The sequence below is a fragment of the Pseudorca crassidens genome, chromosome 9, assembly GCF_039906515.1.
Source record: "Pseudorca crassidens isolate mPseCra1 chromosome 9, mPseCra1.hap1, whole genome shotgun sequence".
NCBI lineage: Eukaryota > Metazoa > Chordata > Mammalia > Artiodactyla > Delphinidae > Pseudorca > Pseudorca crassidens.
This window is the reverse complement of record NC_090304.1, coordinates 9,201,704-9,221,611: the sequence shown is the minus strand read 5'-3', so window position 1 is coordinate 9,221,611 and position 19,908 is coordinate 9,201,704. Positions and strand designations below refer to the sequence as shown.

General features: G+C 42.9%; 7 non-coding genes across 7 annotated transcripts; 1 reads left to right on the top strand and 6 right to left on the bottom strand.

Moving 5' to 3' along the window:
- Positions 1 to 122: 122 nt before the first annotated feature.
- LOC137231415 (small nucleolar RNA SNORD30) lies at positions 123 to 192 on the bottom strand. Its single transcript, XR_010946534.1, has one exon. It is a non-coding gene; the product is annotated as a small nucleolar RNA SNORD30 (small nucleolar RNA).
- Positions 193 to 364: 172 nt separating this feature from the next.
- On the bottom strand, positions 365 to 431 carry LOC137231410 (small nucleolar RNA SNORD29). The gene has a single exon (XR_010946530.1). It is a non-coding gene; the product is annotated as a small nucleolar RNA SNORD29 (small nucleolar RNA).
- Positions 432 to 637: 206 nt separating this feature from the next.
- On the bottom strand, positions 638 to 764 carry LOC137231419 (small nucleolar RNA SNORD22). Its single transcript, XR_010946539.1, has one exon. It is a non-coding gene; the product is annotated as a small nucleolar RNA SNORD22 (small nucleolar RNA).
- Positions 765 to 1,317: 553 nt separating this feature from the next.
- On the bottom strand, positions 1,318 to 1,392 carry LOC137231411 (small nucleolar RNA SNORD28). Its single transcript, XR_010946531.1, has one exon. It is a non-coding gene; the product is annotated as a small nucleolar RNA SNORD28 (small nucleolar RNA).
- Positions 1,393 to 1,723: 331 nt separating this feature from the next.
- Positions 1,724 to 1,795, bottom strand: LOC137231413 (small nucleolar RNA SNORD27). The gene has a single exon (XR_010946532.1). It is a non-coding gene; the product is annotated as a small nucleolar RNA SNORD27 (small nucleolar RNA).
- Positions 1,796 to 2,074: 279 nt separating this feature from the next.
- Positions 2,075 to 2,150, bottom strand: LOC137231414 (small nucleolar RNA SNORD26). The gene has a single exon (XR_010946533.1). It is a non-coding gene; the product is annotated as a small nucleolar RNA SNORD26 (small nucleolar RNA).
- Positions 2,151 to 10,569: 8,419 nt separating this feature from the next.
- LOC137231359 (U2 spliceosomal RNA) lies at positions 10,570 to 10,757 on the top strand. The gene has a single exon (XR_010946483.1). It is a non-coding gene; the product is annotated as a U2 spliceosomal RNA (small nuclear RNA).
- Positions 10,758 to 19,908: the final 9,151 nt, after the last annotated feature.

The following is a 19,908-nucleotide window of genomic DNA, read 5'->3' as shown; positions in this document are numbered from 1 at the left end:
AGATTTACCTCAATTCATTCTCAGGCTCCAGACAAGGAGTTGGACCTAAAACAAAAACAAGACTGAATCAGTAAGCTTAATTCCTGCATTAAAAGTTGTTCCCACCTAAGCTATGGTTCCTAGAAAATCAGATTTCCGAGTCTCAACAGCAAATCGTCAGCCGAACGAGATTCCAGGTAAGTCATCATACAGACATGCCGAAAAAGGCATTTCTTCCTACTCAATACGCTGTGTGCACCAACGCATATGAAAAACACTCACCTTTGAGCAAACAAGCAGGTAACTGGCAATGGTACCTAGGGAAGGATGAAGCTGTGAGTGATACAAGTTCCTTACAGACAGTATCCCACTGCTGTCTTCTCCAGTTTCTCAGATGTTCAGGTCTTCTCATTATTTAAGTCATAGTGAGCTAGTCTGATTCATCATAGAAACCGCTTACTTGGTGATATATGCCATACAGACATTAATCAACTAACCTTTCAACGCGGGAGGCTTTCCAGGAGTAATACAGGAACAAGGAACAAGCTGCTCCTGAATGAGAACGTCATGTAATTAGCAACATAGCCAGAATTATTCTAGCTAGGGTTAATGAATAAACCAAGAAAAGCTAAGCAAGTGATATCCGCAGGCATTTGCTGCACCTCAGACACTTCCTTATGGAACAAGCTTTCATCCCCTCTCCCCGTTAGCCCCAGTGGGTTCACCATTACTGGCTCTGGGGCTAGAACAGGAGTAAGACAGAATGCTTGCTCTCCTCACTGGCACTGCAAACAAGCTACAACCAGAAAGGTTACAAGTACTCACGATTCTCAACTCTCTCCAGGAGTTTGACCCTGAGCAGATCAAGAGGCATCTAGGAAATCAAGAAAGATAAAATAAGGGACTTCCCTGGTGGTCCAGTGTTGAGAATCTGCCTTCCAATGCAGGGGACAATGGTTTGATCCCTGGTAGGGGAACTGAGATCCCACATGCCGCGGGGCAACTAAGCCCGAGGGCTCTAGAGCCTGCGTGCCACAACTAGGACCTGACACAGCCAAATAAAGAAGTAAATATTAAAAAAAAGGAAAGATAAAAGATCAAGAAACATCACTATAAGGAACAAAAGAAACCAAAAAGTTACACGGATCAATCAGGGCTTTTACAACCCCCCCCCCCCGAGAGTTATCAAGGCTCACATATAACCTAACTTACAACATTGGAAAAAGTAACTTACTGTAAGACAGATGTATACATCACCATGAGGACAACCTGCAAAAGGGCAGCAAATGGTTATTTCAAAACACTAGGATGGAATAAAATGTCTTCATTAACAGGAACTGCCATCAGAACTCTAACATGCTATTAAATGTCGTACCTCATGGAGAATCAGCATTACCACTCAAATCATCTGACAGTGACATGTGGGTGAGGGAAGAGCACACCATCACAAGAACCAACTGTGCTGCTTGTTGGGCTGCCATCTCCCTCCCCAGGAAAATCATTCCAAGAGGAACAAGCTGGAAGGAGCAAAAAGGCAACACTGCTCCACTGACCATTTGCTCTCCTGGTTGTAGGGAACACCAGACAGACTACACCCTAACCCCCCCATTTGCAAAATTACCTGCATTCACCCTGGGAGGCAGCTGAATTCCTTAGGATTGGCGATGAGATGCTGGAGACAGAAAAGGGAGGCATTATATGTACCTAAGAATAGCCATTCAAGGCCCTTGAGTATTTGGGGCCCACTTCTCAGTAGTAAGATGACATCACTTTTGAGTTCAGGCATATGCTTGTCATTTTACGTTCATCATGGAGTGGCCAGTGCAATCTGAAGCAGCAAGTCCCATCCAGATTCTGTGCCCCTACCCGTAATTGCATAAAGCATCGTATACCCACCTGGAGCATCGCCATAATGCTTGATCCACACAGGGACGGGTCTTGTCCCATCCTCCCACCCATAAGGTCTTTTGATTTAAACCACATCTGGGGAAAAAAAAAAGAACACCCTTCACTTTTACGTCTCGTAGCCTAACTGTCCCACGTCAGTCCCTTAACACCTCAGGGCTAAAGAGCCCAAACATTGGCCACAAACAGTGCTACTCAGAATTTTTATGTTTTCTCCACTAATTCATCAGAAAGAGAGAGTTCAACTTTTGAGATCATCCCCGTAGCACATCCCGGTAGACTTCCGTATATCCCAACAATTAAACCAAAAAATAAAGGTGGTAAAGGCACGCCACGAGCACTTACTGTAACGAGAACTCTTTGCTATCCTTTAGTGCTCGACGCGCGCCCGAACCCTGAAGACAAGAGAACATCAGGTCAGCACTAGGCTATCTCGTAAACGCTTTGTTTTCCGGAGCTAAGACTGCGTCGGCCGTGCAAGGCCTGTCTCCTCAGAGTTTCTTATCCTCACGGAGCTCAGTACAGGTCTGTGAAAAGACTCTCATCACAGAGAGGCCCGTCGGCACCGCCCCCCATCGCCATGTTGTCCTTCACAAAGCCCCTGTCGCTTCAAGGCCTCAATGCCATGGCCATGTTTTTCTCTCCCCTGCTCCACGAACCCAATACATGCAACTGAGAGAGGCCAAGGCGCGGACACGTTCTCGTGGTCATTTTTTTTTTTTAAAGTGTAGTCAAACACACACACTTACCGAAATCTGTGGAAGAATGAGACCGAAAGCCTACCGAGAGACACTTAAATAGCATCTCGCAGAGGTCCACGGGATTTGGGGGCGGGACTATGACAGGCGCAAGCGCAGAAAGAGAGGGCGTGCGAGCCTGGTGGCTCGTGGGTAAAGGTTTCCAGAGGAAGCCCGGGTCGGGTGGGAGGGGGAGGCTGTGCGTTCCCTGACGCGGCGGCGCGAAAGCGGTGCGCATGCGCCTTAGGGGTTGTGCAGGCACGCCTAACGTGCCGCGGCGGGGATTGTACTGCGGATAACTGTGGGACTGAGGCGACGAGTTCCCGGTTTCCCGCGGATCCTGGACTGACGCCCCGTCTCGGTCACAGCTGCCTGCCCCCTCTCCCTTCCCTGAGAGACCCCCCCCCCTCTTGCGCACACACACCTTAAACCCGCGTGTAGGGTCCGACATGATGGACCGCGAACCTCATGAACCCTCGGCCGGCGTCGTCTCGGTTCCACGCCAGCCGCCCAGCCAGCATTCTGGGTCTGGTCCTCAGGGTCCCAGCATGGGGGGCGACTCAGGTACTACTGGGCCCCGGGCCGAGCTCGAGTGGAGGGCCCTTGCGTGGAGCCGTTTCGGGAAAGTGAATCAGGCCGTAGGTGCTTTTGGAATTTTATAACAGCCTTAGGATGTTTTCTCTAACTGGCCACCTCTGTCCTGCTGTCCAGTCCGATTTTACTAGGAGCTTGGCTTGCAGTAGGGCTAATATTAGCTGATATTTAAAGTGCCGCTTTAAGCACATTACGTGAATTGATTATATTTCAGTTCTCCAGATCCCAAAAGAGAGGTTGGTACAGTACACGCATTTTATAGATGAGGGAATCTAGGTGTAAAGACCTCTTGCAGAGCAGCCTACAGCTCCCGCCTGATTGGCGAGGCAGTTCCAGTCACCTGTATACACTTGTTATTGAGGCCAACCAGCATCAATTTATTAATCGTTTGTGGTGGTGTCATTGCGGTGGTTTCTCTTGTTGAGGAGCACAGGCTCTAGGCACATGGGCTCAGTAGTTGTGGCTCGCAGGCTCTAGAGAGCAGGCTCAGTAATTGTAGCGCACAGGCTTAGTTGCTCCGTAGCATGTGGAATCTTCCCGGGCCAGGGCTCGAACCCATGTCCCCTGGGTTGGCAGGCGGATTCTTAACCACTGCGCCACCAGGGAAGCCCGAGAGCCTGCACTTTTGATCACTCTGCTTTACTGCTGTCCTCGCTCTTCTCTGGGAAGTTGGGGGGCAAGCAAATACACAGGAAACAAATAGCATGGTCCCTGGATACTGTTTCTCAATTGTTTTCATTGTTGTCTTCCCCTCTCCAGGAGCCTTAAAAAGACATTTTCCCCTCTAATCCCAACCATGAAGTTGCAATAACACTGATATACTGTATGTCTGTTTATGTTCCACGGACCTTTGGAGGGCCAGAAACCTTTTTTTTTTTTTTTTTTAATATCTAGGGTTTTTTGCCCTCTCCCTACTCTGCAGGAATCCATTTTCACTCCTTTGGGGGCAGTGTTGTCCTCATGCATGTCCCAGCGTAACACAAGTGACAAAACAAGTGTTGAAAGAATTCCAGTATGAACAAAGTTATTATAGATGGAATAAATTCATTTATTCAATAACTATTAAGTGCTTGTGCAAGTACATGATTGGAAAGTTGTAACAAAATGTATAGAAAATGGAACAGATAAGTTATGGAGAATTCAGAAGGTCCAGAAAAGGCAGATAGGTCTAGGGAGGTTGTGTGTGGGCATGGGAATTGGGGGATGCTTTATGGAGTGCCTGGGCCTTGAAGGTTAGATAAACAGAACCAGGGAGGGAATTCAAGTTAAAGAAACAATTTGAGCAACAGGATTGGAGCTGGAAAAGGAAGTGTATGAATATAGTTCATGAAAGATGGGCTGAAGGGGAATCAGAATATAAAATTGGAAAAGATTTCCTGGGGAAGACCGGATGAGGGGGGCCTGGAATGCAAAGCTAAATAATTTGAACTATAGATAAAAATAAACAGTGAAAGTTTTTGAGTAGGGAGGTGATTAGAAATTGAGGGCTAAGATGAGATAAGGACATTAATTAGATTGTCACAGTAGTTTAAGCAGCAGGTAAGTGGATTCTGTACTAACAAGTGTAATGAAAGGGAAATAGGAGAGGATTTCCATCAGAAGTCTTCAACTCATACCTACAGGAATATAGGTAATGCAGTAAGCCGTAGGAACCGGGTGGGGACTCTGGCGATCTAGATAGCTCTGTCTTAGCTCCAGCAGATTGTTGCCTTCCTAGAATACTGTTCTCTGAAAAATCTGATCAAGAGAATCCAGAAATCCAGAATTGTTTATTAATTTGCCCATTGACAAAGTTGGCATCATCGGGACTTCCCTGGCGGTCCAGTGGTTAAGACTCTGCACTTCCAATGCAGGGGGCGTGGGTTTGATCCCTAGTTGGGGAACTAAGATGCCACGTGCCATGTGATGCGGCCAAAAAAACCCCAAAAAACAAAAAAAATAATAAAATGTTGGCATCTAACTTAAAAATTTTAAGCATTTTCTATGAGCCAATCAAAATATGCCTGTGCACAAGAGTGCGAATTTTCAGCATCTTTTGTAGTGATATAGAATCCACTAGAAAGGGGGGGATGTCAAAAACTGGATATTCTTTTTGGAAGCTGTAAGTGGGTTGAGGGGCTTAAGCACCAAAAAAAAAAAAAAAAAACCAATGTTCTTGGGAGTTGGAGATCACGGGCGCAACCTTCGCTTAACGTTTAGTCTACCAATATTACTTATCTGTTGAGCATCTACAAGGCACAGGAGATACAACAGGGAACAAAGCAGACAGTCCCCTTATGCTCCCTTGGAGCTTATATTCTGGTGGAAAACACAGACAAATAATATGTCAAGTGCAGTTAAATGCTGTGGTGAAAATTGGACTTCCCTGGTGGTCCAGTGGTTAAAACTCAGCACTTCCACTGCACGGGGCACAGGTTCGATCCCTGGTTGGGGAAATAAGATCCTGCATGCCGTGAGGTGCGGCCAAAAACAAAAAACAAAACAAAACAAAAAAACAAAGCTATGGTGAAAATTAAGTAGGGAAGGAGAGAGGGAGTGCTGGGGCAGAGGGGGAGGAATTGTCATTTCACTCAGAGAGGGACATTTGTGCAGAACTCTGAAAGAAATGGAGGAGAGAGCCATATGAGGTAGAATGCTCCAAGTAGGACTGCAGCACTGGACTGTGCTTACTGATTTATAGGTTGTGGTTAGGATTTTTAAAACATAACTGGGGAGGTATTATATACGTCAAGGTGAAGTTTGGTGGAAATAATGCAAGTTTCATTACCCATGAAATAAGTGAATGCTGGACATTTTTTCCTTTGAATAATAAGGTTAAAAGAGGATGTTGCACAAGTGAAGAATGTAGTAGTCAAATTAAGTGAAATGTGTGCATGTGTGTGTAAACATATTTGCTAGAATGGTGCAAAAAGGCTGGGGTGTCAAGTAATGGGAAATGAGATAAACAAGGTGAAACAATTGGTGGAGGGTGTTAACATCTATTAAGTGCTTTCCATGACACCTTCCAGGCACTGTACTAAGTGCTTTATATATATTACCTCAATTCAAAAAATAGTAGTTTTTATGGTTACCATCCCCTTTTTACAGATAAGAAAACTGAGTTGTTGTTGTTGTTGTTTTTATAACATCTTTATTGGGGTATAATTGCTTTACAATGGTGTGTTAGTTTCTGCTTTATAACAAAGTGAATCAGTTATACATATACATATGTTCCCATATCTCTTCCCTCTTGCGTCTCCCTCCCTTCCACCCTCCCTATCCCACCCCTCCAGGCGGTCACAAAGCACCGAGCCGATATCCCTGTGCCATGCGGCTGCTTCCCACTAGCTACCTACCTTACGTTTGGTAGTGTATATATGTCCATGCCTCTCTCTCGCCCTGTCACAGCTCACCCTTCCCCCTCCCCATATCCTCAAGTCCGTTCTCCAGTAGGTCTGTGTCTTTATTCCTGTCTTACCCCTAGGTTCTTCATGACATTTTTTCCCTTAAATTCCATATATATGTGTTAGCATACGGTATTTTGTCTTTTCCTTTCTGACTTACTTCACTCTGTATGACAGACTCTAGGTCTATCCACCTCATTACAAATAGCTCAATTTCGTTTCTTTTTATGGCTGAGTAATATTCCATTGTATATATGTGCCACATCTTCTTTATCCATTCATCCGATGATGGGCACTTAGGTTGCTTCCATCTCCGGGCTATTGTAAATAGAGCTGCAATGAACATTTTGGTACATGACTCTTTTTGAATTTTGGTTTTCTTAGGGTATATGCCCAGTAGTGGGATTGCTGGGTCATATGGTAGTTCTATTTGTAGTTCTTTAAGGAACCTCCATACTGTTCTCCATAGTGGCTGAACCAATTCACATTCCCACCAGCAGTACAAGAGTGTTCCCTTTTCTTCACACCCTCTCCAGCATTTATTGTTTCTAGATTTTTTGATGATGGCCATTCTGACTGGTGTGAGATGATATCTCATTGTAGTTCTGGTTTGCATTTCTCTAATGATTAATAATGTTGAACATTCTTTCATGTGTTTGTTGGCAGTCTGTATATCTTCTTTGGAGAAATGTCTGTTTAGGTCTTCTGCCCATTTTTGGATTGGGTTGTTTGTTTTTTTGTTATTGAGCTGCATGAGCTGCTTGTAAATTTTGGAGATTAATCCTTTGTCAGTTGCTTCATTTGCAAATATTTTCTCCCATTCTGAGGGTTGTCTTTTGGTCTTGTTTATGGTTTCCTTTGCTGTACAAAAGCTTTGAAGTTTCATTAGGTCCCATTTGTTTATTTTTGTTTTTATTTCCTTTTCTCTAGGAGGTGGGTCAGAAAGGATCTTGCTGTGATTTATGTCATAGAGTGTTCTGCCTATGTTTTCCTCTAAGAGTTTGATAGTTTCTGGCCTTACATTTAGGACTTTAATCCGTTTTGAGCTTATTTTTGTGTATGGTGTTAGGGAGTGATCTAATCTCATACTTTTACATGTACCTGTCCAGTTTTCCCAGAACCACTTATTGAAGAGGCTGTCCTTTCTCCACTGTACATTCCTGCCACCTTTATCAAAGATAAGGTGTCCATATGTGCGTGGGTTTATCTCTGGGCCTTCTATCCTGTTCCATTGATCTATCTTTCTGTTTTTGTGCCAGTACCATACTGTCTTGATTACTGTAGCTTTGTAGTATAGTCTGAAGTCAGGGAGCCTGATTCCTCCAGCTCCGTTTTTCGTTCTCAAGATTGCTTTGGCTATTCGGGGTCTTTTGTGTTTCCATACAAATTGTGAAATTTTTTGTTCTAGTTCTGTGAAAAAAGAAAACTGAGTTTTATATAAGTTACTTATCCAAGGATAGTATAGCTAGTGTGGCAGAGCTGTTATTCAAATCCAGTCTCTACTTTTGACCCTGTTAAGAAAAATTATCCAAAACTTGGAAATAGGCAAAAGTTATTACTAGGTGTCCTTTTGACGGAGAGCAGGCCCACCTAGCTTGGGGATTATCTGGTTTTCCAGGGGGTGTGTACCTTTGTTTGATGTCCTTTTTACTATTGCTTTGGATATTTTACAATTTGATAAGTTTGCCTTGTAAGACATTAGGTGATTTTATATCTATGTATTAGAATGCAAATTCATATCATTCTTGCCTGGACTCTTTTTTTTTTTTGCGGTACGCGGGCCTCTCACTGTTGTGGCCTCTCCCGTTGCGGAGCACAGGCTCCGGACACGCAGGCCCAGCGGCCATGGCTCACAGGCCCAGCCATTTCGCGGCATGTGGGATCTTCCCAGACTGGGGCATGAACCCGTGTTCCCTGCATCGGCAGGCGGACTCTCAACCACTGCGCCACCAGGGAAGCCCCTGATGTCCTTTTTACTATCGCTTTGGATATTTTACAATTTGATAAGTTTGCCTTGTAAGACATTAGGTGATTTTTTGTTTGTTTGTTTGTTTTTTTGCGGTACACGGGCCTGTCACCGTCGTGGCCCCTCCCGTTGCGGAGCACAGGCTCCGGACGCGCAGGCTCAGCGGCCACGGCTCACTGGGCCCAGCCACTCCGCGGCATGTGGGATCTTCCCGGACCGGGGCACGAACCCGTGTGCCCTGCATCGGCAGGCGGACTGTCAACAACTGCGCCACCAGGGAAGCCCTTGCCTGGACTCTTGACTGATGATACTCTTTTTCTAGAATTCTCTATTGAACCAGTTTTAAATCTTATTCATTCTCTTATTAATTAATAGGTTGAATAAAATCTTTGACATGTGTTTACTTTATATTTTTATGAGTCATGTTTTCATTTTTAAAAATTATACTTTAACAACCCCTGTGGTACACTGTCTTTTGTTGATCCATTTATTTATTTATTCAGAAAATATTTACTGAGAGTCAGAATTTAAATTCAGGAGGTCTGACTCCCGAATTGGAGCTTTAGACAGTGTGCTAGTGTGGCTCTAACACCATACCTCCCTCTGGCTAGCATCGTATCTTGCTTCCTCTTTCCAGCAACTGTCTTTACCTTTAAAGAGCTGGCTACACCTGCGTTACCTGGGAGCCTGTTAGAAGTGCTAATCTCAGGTCTTTTCACAGGCCGAATGAATTAGCATTTGCATTTACACAAGATCCCCAGGTGATCTGTATGCAAGCTAAGGCTTAAGAAGCACTTGTTCACACAGTTGCTGCCCACTTCTTAAGACACTTCAGTCATCCTACTTGATCTCTCAGCAGCACCTTACCCTATTGACCCATTTCCTATTTCTTAAAACACTGTTTCCACAGTGCTTGGGACACTGCCCTCTCCTAGCCTTCCTCTTACGTTTCTGCTAACTTCTTCCTGATCCTTTGAGGTACATCTTCTGGCCCATTCCTCAAACATTAATGTTCCTCCAGTTATGTATTAGGCCCAACTTTTTACTTACTCTGCCTGGGCCACCTTATCCACTCCCGTGATTTTAATGACCACCGTTATGCCTGTAGCTCCAGCCCACGATCTTTCTCCTGAGCTTCAGAGCTGTGCATCCAGTTGCCTTCTGGTTGAACATTGTCACGTGGTCCACAAACTTCTTAACTTTTCCAGATTGAATTCAACCTGCTTCTCCTGTTTCACTCAATTGTCCAAGCTCCCCCACTGCCACTACCCTAATTGAGGCCTTTGACCCCAAGGTTTTTACAATAGACTTAATCTGACTCCCTGACCCTGGTTTCCTTTCTTTAGTCCATTCTCCATCTTGAAGCTGGAGTGATCTTTCTATATAAAATATTTGGTCCAGTCTCATGTCTCAGTTCATAACTCTTCAGTGCCCCTCCATAGTCTTTAGGTTATCGTCCAGATCATCATTATGGCCATTGAGACCCCTTTGCCCCTTTCCTTACTGCCACTCCCTCCCCAAGACAGATCCGCTCTGCCTGCCCACCATAAACTCCCTGAGTTTAGAGATCATGTCTGTGTAAATCATCATTGTAACTCTATTGCCTAGCAGAGTAGAGGACACAAAGTAGGACCCAATATATACTAATTTATCCCTATAAATTTTTGAATGATCTTTTTCTAGCCCCAATTCGTTGATAACCCTTCTTATCAAATGAGGTGCTTAGAGAGGTCTGGTGATTTTGCCCAGAGAGCAACCCTGCCCCCACCTGGCAGCAAGAGGCACTGCCTCACTTAATGGATGAGGAGGTATGCACATAACTAGTTCTTTGCCAGGAACTGGGAGATAAGACAGTAACTTAAGTTATTTGATAACAGAATTTCCTGGTCTCTGGGGAAGATGAGGATGTTGATGGTTGTAAGGACATGCTTACAAGCTGTGTTTGTGGACCTGAGTGAGGAAAGTTTGGGACAGGAAGAGATGATGGGGAGTTAATACAGATAATATCAATTCTAGGCCTTTTGACTAAGATGAAGTGTGGTATCTGTTCTTATCAGTTTAGTATCTATGTCCTTTACCTGAGGACAATGTATTACATTGAGTTTTGGAACAAGGAGATAGAATAGGAGCTTGTTTTGTCAGCTCCATGCATCAACCTGGCATTGCAGTACTTCTAGGAGTAGTGTACCCCTTTGGGGATATTTAGTTGTTAAACAAGAGATTTGTTAGCTATAACTTTGGTGAAATTATGTTTCCCTTAGAAAGAATAAGCATGATAAACTATGGCAACTGGATTCATTAGTAAAGGATTTGGTTATGGACTTGTAAGAGGTACTATAAACCATATGAAGTAGTCCAGAATTAGGCTAACAAGTATATCTGTTAATTCAACAACCAGTAATTACTTTATGTAATGGCAGAATATAGCAGTGGTCACCAAACTTTTTTGATTGCTCCCTATCAGTTAAGAAAAAAGCTAGAGGGAATTCCCTGGCTGTCCAGTGGTTGGGACTCTGCGCTTTCGCTGCTGAGGGCCTGGGTTCAATCCCTGCTCCGACAGCTAGGATCCCGCAAGCTGCACAGCGCAGCCAAAAAAACCCCCCATAAAACAAAAGAAACTCGAACACCCTAATATGTGACGATTTTTTAGGGTAAATTATATTTTATGTACATTATCAATTATTTGAAAAGGTAGAAAATTTTTCAAAGGATGAAATATAAATAGAAATTCACATGTTTTGTTTGTAAATCATTGTATTGGCTACGAGGATGCCTGAAATTAGAATCCTGGGTTCATCTTATGCTTTCTGATGAAGGCCAAGTCATTTTGTCTGTTTGGTGGTTTAGTGCTTCTTTCATGGTGGATTCTTTTTGGTGGACATTAATGTGTGATGCAGAAATCTTTGGCTTTGTGCACTCTCCCATATGTCCATCACCATTCTCTGCCCCAGACCTCATTGCCTTTGATCTTCTAGTCCTTTTCCTTCCAGTCCTCTAATCAGATGGCCAGGCCATTGGCCATTGACCTAGAATGTGTATATATTCTCACCTTGGGCTATTTCTCCTTCTACACAAGGTGGATCATCAGGTGTATAACTGGCAGATTTTCTGTCTCCACTGTCTTTCAAGACCACTTCTGAATGTGACTGTCATCCATTTTCAGTTGGCACTCATAAGTTAACCCATCTGTAAATCATGCTTGGGCTTTTACTTCCTCCCTTAGCAGGTTATACAAGACATTCCTTATGACTATGGGTTCTTTTGCACAAGGGGTGGGGATGCTTTTAGATGTATGGTGGATAGCAAGAGGTCTGGGCTACCTGCTCATGCAGTTTGCTTGTGTCCTCTGGTTCTGCTTAGTCTTGATTCTGAAGGTACCATTTCTATCTTTTGAAAGACTGCTGCTGGTCTGGTCTGACTCTTTGACTTAACAGGTCCAACTTATAATGGCAGCAGTTCTGACATAACTCATAACTCGTAATGGGAGCAAGTCTGACAACCAACTCATAATGGGAGCATTTCATGGCTACTTAGTGTTTCATAATGAAGTATTGCAATAACAGGCTGAGAGTTTTTTCTCAAAAGGCATGTATTTGTCTGCTGTGGACAGCCTGGCCTTGCTCTAGAATTTCAAGCCCCTGCTTTGCCCATTGGGGCTTGCCATAGGCTCCACACTGCATGATTTTCCACCCTCTTAGGTCTCTTGGATGTTATGTCCTAAATGGCAGGGCTTCGTGCATTGCAGCTTGGACCTGCTGCAGAGCCCTTTCCTACTCTGGGTTGCACTCAAAGTTGGCAACTTACCATGTCATCTGGTGTATAGGTGGGAGCTTTATTTCTAGGAGTGGATAAGATAGGCACCATCCACACATCCTTTCTGTCTTTTATGGTGGCACTAATCTCTGTCCCTCTCCCCTTACTCCCTAGGATATGGTCATTTCTTTTTATTTACTATCATGGCTGAAGAGTGGGGGAGTTTCAGAGATTTCTACATTGCCTTTCCCACTATGATAGCTCTTCTCTCTTACACTAAGGACCCAAAGTAGAGGTTATACCAACTCATGAGTATATTAGTTCCACTAAACACTTGGGGACTGAAGAAATTACCTCTTCTGATGGGAATCATGATGATGCTTTGGGTCTCTAGGCATCAGTGTCAGCTCAGATCCTGTGTCTAAAATGCTGAAAATATTTGCATATTCTCCTTTTCCAAATGTATAGTCATCTGAATAGATGATGAGTTCCCTTTTGGGAAGAACTGGGAGAGTCATTATAGTTTCATGATCCTTCCTCTAGGGACTTGGTTTTGGATGTGAAAATTGGCTCAGATCCAGGAACTAAGGAAGAGATTTTGGCACCATTTATTTATTTTATTTAAATTTTTTTATTTTATTTATTTATTTACACAGCAGGTTCTTATAGTTATCTATTTTATACATATTAGTGTGTATAAGTCAATCCCAATCTCCCAATTCATCCAACCACCACCACTCCCCACACCACTTTCCCCCCTTGGTGTCCATACGTTTCCATACGTGTCCATACGTTTGTTTTCTACATCTGTGTCAAAACTTCTGCCCTGCAAACTGGTTCATCTGTACCGTTTTTCTAGGTTCCACACATATGCGTCAATATATGATATTTGTTCTTCTCCTTCTGACTTACTTCACTCTGTATGACAGTCTCTAGATCCATCCACATCTCTACAAATGACCCAATTTCGTTCCTTTTTATGGCTGAGTAATATTCCATTAATATTCCATACGTACCACATCTTTCTCCAATCGTCTGTCGATGGGCATTTACGTTGCTTCCGTGACCTGGCTATTGTGAATAGTGCTGCAGTGAACATTGGGGTGCAGGTGTCTTTTTGAATTATGGTTTTCTCTGGGTATATGCCCAGTAGTGGGATTGCTGGGTCATATAGTAATTCTATTTTTAGTTTTTTAAGGAACCTCCATACTGTTCTCCATAGTGGCTGTATCAATTTACATTCCCACCAACAGTACAAGAGGGTTCCAATTTCTCCACACCCTCTCCAGAATTTGTTGTTTGTAGATTTTCTGATGATGCCCATTCTAACTGGTGTGAGGTGATACATCATTGTAGTTTTGATTTGCATTTCTCTAATAATTAGTGATGTTGAGCAGATTTCATGTGTTTTTTGGCCATCTGTATGTCTTCTTTGGAGAAATGTCTATTAGGTCTTCTGCCCATTTTTTGATTGGGTTGTTTTTTTAATATTGAACTGCATGAGCTGTTTATATATTTTGGAGATTAATCCTTTGTCCATTGATTCATTTGCAAATATTTTCTCCCATTCTGAGGGTTGTCTTTTTGTCTTGTTTGTAGTTTCCTTTGCTGTGAAAAGCTTTGAAGTTTCATTAGGTCCCATTTGTTTATTATTTTTATTTATTTATTTATTTTTTTCGGTATGTGGGCCTCTCACTGCTGCAGCCTCTCCCGTTGCGGAGCACAGGCTCTGGACGCGCAGGCTCAGCAGCCATGGCTCACGGGCCCAGCAGCTCTGCGGCATGCGGGATCTTCCCGGACCGGGGCACAAACCCGCGTCCCCTGCATCGGCCTGCGGACTCTCAACCACTGCGCCACCAGGGAAGCCCCCCAATTTGTTTATTTTTGTTTTTATTTCCATTACTCTAGGAGGTGGATCAGAAAAGATCTTGCTGTGATTTATGTCAAACAGTGTTCTTTCTATGTTTTCCTGTAAAGGTTTTATAGTGTCCAGTCTCCAGTCCATTAGGTCTCTAATCCATTTTGAGTTTATTTTTGTTTATGGTGTTAGGGAGTGCTCTAATTTCATTCTTTTACATGTAGTTGTCCAGTTTTCCCAGCACCACTTATTGAAGAGACTGTCTTTTCTCCAGTGTATATCCTTGCCTCCTTTGTCATAGATTAGTTGACCATAGGTGTGTGGGTTTATCTCTGGGCTTTCTATACTGTTCCGTTGATCTATATTTCTGTTTTTGTGCCAGTACCACATTGTCTTGATTATTGTAGCTTTGTAGTATAGTCTGAAGTCAGGGAGTCTGATTCCTCCAGCTCCGTTTTTTTCCCTCAAGACTGCTTTAGCTATTCGGGGTCTTTTGTGTCTCCATACAAATTTTAAGATTTTTTTGTTCTAGTTCTGTAAAAATATGCTACTGGTAATTTGATAGGGATTGCATTGAATCTGTAGATTGCTTTGGGTAGTATAGTCATTTTCACAATATTGATTCTTCCAATCCAAAAACATGGTATATCTCTCCACCTGTTTGTGTCATCTTTGATTTCTTTCATCAGTATCTTAAAATGTTCTGAGTACAGGTCTTTTACCTCCTTACTAGGTTTATTCCTAGGTATTTTATTGTTTTTGTTGCAATGGTGAATGGGATTGTTTCCTTAATTTCTCTTTCTGATTTTTCGTTGTTAGTGTATAGGAATGCAAAAGATGTCTGTGCATTAATTTTGTATCCTGCAACTTTACCAAATTCATTGATTAGCTCTAGTAGTTTTCTGGTGGCATCTTTAGGATTCTCTATGTATAGTATCATGTTATCTACAAATAGTGAGTTTTACTTCTTCTTTTCCAATTTGTATTCTTTTTATTTCTTTTTCTTCTCTGATTGCCATGGCTAGGACTTCCAAAACTATGTTGAATAATAGCGGTGAGAGTGGACATCCTTGTCTTGTTCCTGATCTTAGAGGAAATGCTTTCAGTTTTTCACCATTGAGAATGATGTTTGCTGTGGGTTTGTTGTATATGGCCTTTATTATGTTGAGGTAGGTTCCCTCTATGTCCACTTTCTGGAGAGATTTTTTTTTTTTTTTTGCGGTACATGGGCCTCTCACTGTTGTGGCCTCTCCCGTTGTGGAGCATAGACTCTGGACGCGCAGGCTCAGCGGCCATGTTTCACGGGCCCAGCCTTTCCGCGGCATGTGGGATCTTCCCGGACCAGGGCACGAACCCGTGTCCCCTGCATTGGCAGGCGGACTCTCAACCACTGCGCCACCAGGGAAGACCTGGAGAGTTTTCATCATAAATGGGTGTTGAATTTTGTCAAAAGCTTTTTCTGCATCTATTGAGATGGTCATGTGGCTTTTATTCTTCACTTTGTTAATATGGTGTATCACATTGATTGATTTGCGTATATTGAAGAATCCTTGCATCCCTGGGATAAAACCCCACTTGATCCTTTTAATGTGTTGTTGGATTCTGTTTGCTAGTATTTTGTTGAGGATTTTTGCATCTATATTCATCAGTGATATTGGTTTATAATTTTCTTTTTTTGTAGTATCTTTGGTTTTGGTATCAGGGTGATGGTGGCCTCATAGAATGAGTTTGGGAGTGTTCCTTCCTCTGCAATTTTTTGGACGAGTTTGAGAAGGATGGGTGTTAGCTCTTCTCTAAATGTTTGATAGAATTCACCTGTGAAGCCATCTGGTCCTGGACTTTTGTTTGTTGGAAGATTTTTAATCACAGTTTCAGTTTCAATTTCATTACTTGTGATTGGTCTGTTCATATTTTCTATTTCTTCCTACTTCAGTCTTGGAAGGTTATACCTTTTTAAGAATTTGTCCATTTCTTTCAGGTTGTTCATTTTATTGGCATAGAGTTGCTTGTAGTAGTCTCTTAGGATGCTTTGTATTTCTGCAGTGTCTGTTGTAACTTCTCCTTTTTCATTTCTAATTTTATTGATTTGAGTCCTCTACCTCTCTTTCTTGATGAATCTGGCTAATGGCTTATCAATTTTGTTTATCTTCTCAAAGAACCAGCTTTTAGTTTTCTTCATCTTTGCTGTTTTCTTTGTTTCTATTTCATTTATTTCTGGTCTGATCTTTATGATTTCTTTCCTTCTTCTAACTTTGGGTTTTGTTTGTTCTTTCTCTAGTTCTTTTAGGTGTAAGGTTAGATTGTTTATTTGAGATTTTTCTTGTTTCTTGAGGTAGGCTTGTATAGCTATAAACTTCCTCTTAGAACTGCTTTTGCTGCATCCCGTAGGTTTGGGATTGTTGTGTTTTCGTTGTCATTTGTCTCTAGGTATTTTTTGATTTCCTCTTTGATTTCTTCAGTGATCTCTTGGTTGTTTAGTAACATATTGTTTAGCCTCCATGTGTTTGTGTCTTTTACATTTTTTTCCCTTTAATTGATTTTTAATCTCATAGTGTTGTGGTCAGAAAAGATGCTTGATATGATTTCAATTTTCTTAAATTTACCAAGGCTTGATTTGTGACCCAAGATGTGATCTATCCTGGAAAATGTTCCATGTGCACTTGAGAAGAAAGTGTAATCTGCTGTTTTTGGGTGGAATGTCCTATAAATATCAATTAAATCTCTCTGGTCTCTTGTGTCATTTAAAGCTTGTGTTTTCTTATTAATTTTCTGTCTGGAAGATCTGTCCACTGGTGTAAGTGAGGTTTTATTGTCCTCCTCTATTATTGTGTTACTGTTGATTTCCTCTTTTATGACTGTTAGCAGTTGCCTTATGTATTGAGGTGCTCCTATGTTGAGTGCATATATATATATAATTGTTATATCTTCTTCTTGGATTGGTCCGTTGATCATTATGTAGTGCCCTTCCTTGTCTCTTGTAACATTCTTTATTTTAGTCTATTTTATCTGATATGAGTATTGCTACTCCAGCTTTCTTTTGATTTCCATTTGCATGGGATATCTTTTTCCATCCCCTCACTTTCAGTCTGTATGTGTCCCTAGGTCTGAAGTGGGTCTCTTTTTTTTTTGCGGTATGCGGGCCTCTCACTGCGGTGGCCTCTCCAGTTGCGGAGCACAGGCTCCGGACGCACAGGCTCAGCGGCCATGGCTCACGGGCATGTGGGATCCTCCTGGACCGGGGCACAAACCTGTGCCCCCCGCATTGGCAGGTGGACTCCCAACCACTGCGCCACCAGGGAAGCCCTGAAGTGGGTCTCTTGTACACAGCATATATATGGGTCTTGTTTTGTATCCATTCAGTGAGCCTGTGTCTTTTGGTTGGAGCATTTAATCCATTCACATTTAAGGTAATTATTGATATGTATGTTCCTATTACCATTTTCTTAAGTGTTATGGGTTTGTTTTTGTAGGTCCTTTTCTTTTGTGTTCCCACTTAGAGAAGTTCCTTTAGCGTTTGTTGTAGAGCTGGTTTGGTGGTGCTGAATTCTCTTAGCTTTTGCTTGTCTGTAAAGCTTTTGATTTGTCCATCGAATCTGAATGAGATCCTTGCCTGGTAGAGTAATCTTGGTTGTAGGTTCTTCCCTTTCATCACTTTAAATATATCATGCCACTCCTTTCTGGCTTGTAGAGTTTCTGCTGAGAAATCAGCTGTTAACATGGGAGTTCCCTTGTATGTTATTTGTCGTTTTTCCCTTGTTGCTTTCAATAATTTTTCTTTGTCCTTAATGTAAGGTCGGATCTTAACAAATGGCATCGTGAAACAGAGGAAAGCTTCAAGTGAGCTTTATTAAGGAGCACTCCCGGGCGAGGTTCACTGGTCCGAGAGAAAGGGGCCAGAGAAGTCGCGCCCGGGCGAGGGTTTGGGCAGAATTTATAGGGGAAGAAGGGAAAGGGGTGTGGTGAATCCGGGAGGGCGCAGGGTATTCCTTATTTGGTGGTCTTTTCGGGTATCGTGGCAATATCTGGTGCCGGTTGCATCAGTCTTGGGACCGTTAGTCCCGCCCCTCGAAAGGCGGGAAGGCTGGGCCGGGTGGAAAGTCCCCAGGTCAGTTCCTGGAACTGGGTGGTCCGGAAAGTTTCGGTCTGATGCAACCTGTGAGTCTGATTGCGTTCCCCTGCCTCGGGCCAGTTGGCCTTACACTTAATTTTTGTCAGTTTGATTACTGTGTGTCTTGGCGTGTTTCTCCTTGGGTTTATCCTGCCTGGGACTCTCTGCACTTCTTGGACTTGGGTGGCTCTTTCCTTTCCCATGTTAGGGAAGTTTTCAACTATAATCTCTTCAAATATTTTCTCGGGTCCTTTCTCTCTCCTTCTCCTTCTGGGACCCCTATAATGCGAATGTTGTTGCATTTAATGTTGTCCCAGAGGTCTCTTAGGCTGTCTTCATTTCTTTTCATTCTTTTTTCTTTATTCTGTTCTGCGGCAGTGAATTCCACCATTCTGTCTTCCAGGTCACTTATCCGTTCTTCTGCCTCAGTTATTCTGCTATTGATTCCTTCTAGTATATTTTTCATTTCAGTTATTGTATTGTTCATCTTTTTTTGTTTGTTCTTTAATTCTTCTAGGTCTTCTTTAAACATTTCTTGCTTCTTCTTGATCTTTGCCTCCATTCTTTTTCCTAGGTCCTGGATCATCTTCACTATCATTATTCTGAATTGTTTTTCTGGAAGGTTGCCTATCTCCACTTCATTTAGTTGTTTTTCTGGAGTTTTATCGTGTTCCTTCATCTGGTACAGAGTCCTCTGCCTTTCCATTTTGTCTATCTTTCTGTGAATGTGGTTTTCCTTCCACAGGCTGCAGAACTGTAGTTCTTCTTGCTGGTGGATGAGGCTAAGAGGCTTGTGCAAGCTTCCTCTTGGCTACTGTTTATTGTGGTGACTGTATTTAGCCTTCTGCTCCTTTCTTCTTTCTTTCTTCAGGTTGTAGATGTTCAGCAGCATTCTTGGCTTCCTTGGCTTCCCATCTATTTTACCGCTAGGAATACCATTGTTTATTATATCTACAACTGTCTCTGATGGGTCAAGGCCCCAAGGCTAACCCTCCAATCTTGCCGTTCTTATGGTAATTACAGCTTTCTGGCTTCTGGCAGTTAAGCAGTGCTTCTGTTAAACCTCTTCTGTTTTACTTGATGGGGATGGGCAAGGAGTACCATCCCCATACATCTCATGTTAAGTAGCTCAGCTCTGTGACTTCCTCTCCTCCACCATAGAGGAGAACCACCCCTGAACTTCTTAGTGATGCTGATACCCCTCAATAGATGGCCTTGGTGAATATTGTGTCCTCCGGGCCCTTTCTTGGAACACAGTTCTCTGGTGGGTCTTCTGGCCTCACCTAATATATCCGTTCTGGCATGCCTGCTCTCTTCAGCCTCTGTATTCCTTCCTCTACCACCTACTAGGGCAAGTCAGGCATATCTGTCTCACTCAGCATCGGCCATTGCTTTCTCAAAGCTTCTACGAGCCACCATGGCAGTGATTTTGCCCCACCCACTGGAATCCTTGCCAGGGGTTGAGTCCTGGGTCCCAAGAAAGCTCCCTGAAGTCCTTGGATTCTTAACCAGTGATCATATCCCTGGTCCCCAAGTGCTTAATGGGATTGATATACTTGGACCTGGAGTAACCCCCACATTGAGTCTTTGGCCTGGGAAAGACAAAGTAGAAATCTTTGAAACTG